This window comes from Salvelinus sp. IW2-2015, unplaced genomic scaffold, assembly GCF_002910315.2.
Source record: "Salvelinus sp. IW2-2015 unplaced genomic scaffold, ASM291031v2 Un_scaffold2208, whole genome shotgun sequence".
NCBI lineage: Eukaryota > Metazoa > Chordata > Actinopteri > Salmoniformes > Salmonidae > Salvelinus > Salvelinus sp. IW2-2015.
In genome coordinates, this window is record NW_019943538.1 from 97,858 (window position 1) to 99,139 (window position 1,282).

At 59.2% G+C, this 1,282-nt stretch overlaps 1 pseudogene; it reads left to right on the forward strand.

Moving 5' to 3' along the window:
* The first annotated feature begins 346 nt into the window (after window positions 1-346).
* On the forward strand, window positions 347-1,074 carry LOC112073286 (piggyBac transposable element-derived protein 4-like; annotated as a pseudogene).
* Window positions 1,075-1,282: the final 208 nt, after the last annotated feature.

Sequence of the window (1,282 nt, forward strand, 5' to 3'; positions counted from 1 at the left end):
ACCGCAGCGCAGGTCCTAGGACAGATCTTCTCCAGCGTCAACCAAGAAGACTACTCCGATTCCGAGGAGGAGGAAGAGGTTTCGGAAGACGAAGACTGGGAGGAATACGACCCCGAGCGCGAGGCCGACCAGGCGTCTTCGCGCTCTTCGGAGGAAGCCCCCGAGGCCAAACGCGAGGCCGCCTCGGCCGTAGGCCAAAGGGAGACGCCGTTGCTGTCGAAAAATAGCAAAATCATATGATCCCCTGTGACCTACGGCCGCCGCCACAGGGCCCGTGCGATCTGCCACGCCGGGCCGGACGAGACTCCGGGCCCAACGGCCTATGCCATGAATCAATGAACCGGTAATGACGCCATTCTCTTCTCCCCTTGCCAAAGGCTGCTGTCCTTTCCGTCAGTACATTCCCAGCAAGCCGGCGAAATACGGCATCAAGTCGTGGGCGGCCTGCGACGCCAAGTCCAGCTACGCTTTGAAGATGCGAGTGTACACCGGTAAGGCGGCCAGCGGAGGCCCCGAGAAGAACCAGGGGATGCGATCTGACAACGGGACTGAGCGGTCGCAATGTCACTTGTGACAATTTCTTCACCTCCTACGAACTGGGACAGAGGCTCCTCGAGAGGAACCTCACCATGGTGGGCACGGTGAGAAAGAACAAGGCCGAGCTCCCGCCGGCGCTGCTCGAGTCAAAAGGCAGATTGGTCCTCCAGGTTTGCCTTCACGCCCACCGCCACTCTAGTGTCCTACATGGCAAAGAAAAATAAGAACGTGCTACTTCAGAGCACGCTGCACATACAGGCCCAAGTCAGCGATCACCACGACAGGAAGCCGATCATCATCCTAGACTATAACTGCAACAAGGGCAGCGTGGACAACCTAGACAAGGTGGTCGGCACGTACAGCTGCAGACGGATTACTGCCCGCTGGCCCCTGGTCGTCTTCCACAACATCCTCGACGTGTCCTCCTACAACGCCTTTGTCATATGGCGAGAGATCAAGCCTGACTGGATGCCTCGCAAGCGGAACAAGAGGAGGGTGTTCCTGGAGCAGCTGGGAAAGGCACTGTGCAGCCGCTGATCCAAAGAAGGCAGCATCTCCCCCGCACCGAAGCGGCGTCAGCAATTGTCAAAGTCCTACAGAGTGCTACGGCGGCTCGTGATCACCAGCATGAGGAGCCCGCCGCTGCCCCGTGCGCTGCCACGGTCACCGGGGCAAGTAAGAGGAAGAGGTGTCAGCTCTGCACACCCAAGAAGGACTCCAAGACACACACGGTGTGCTGCAGGTG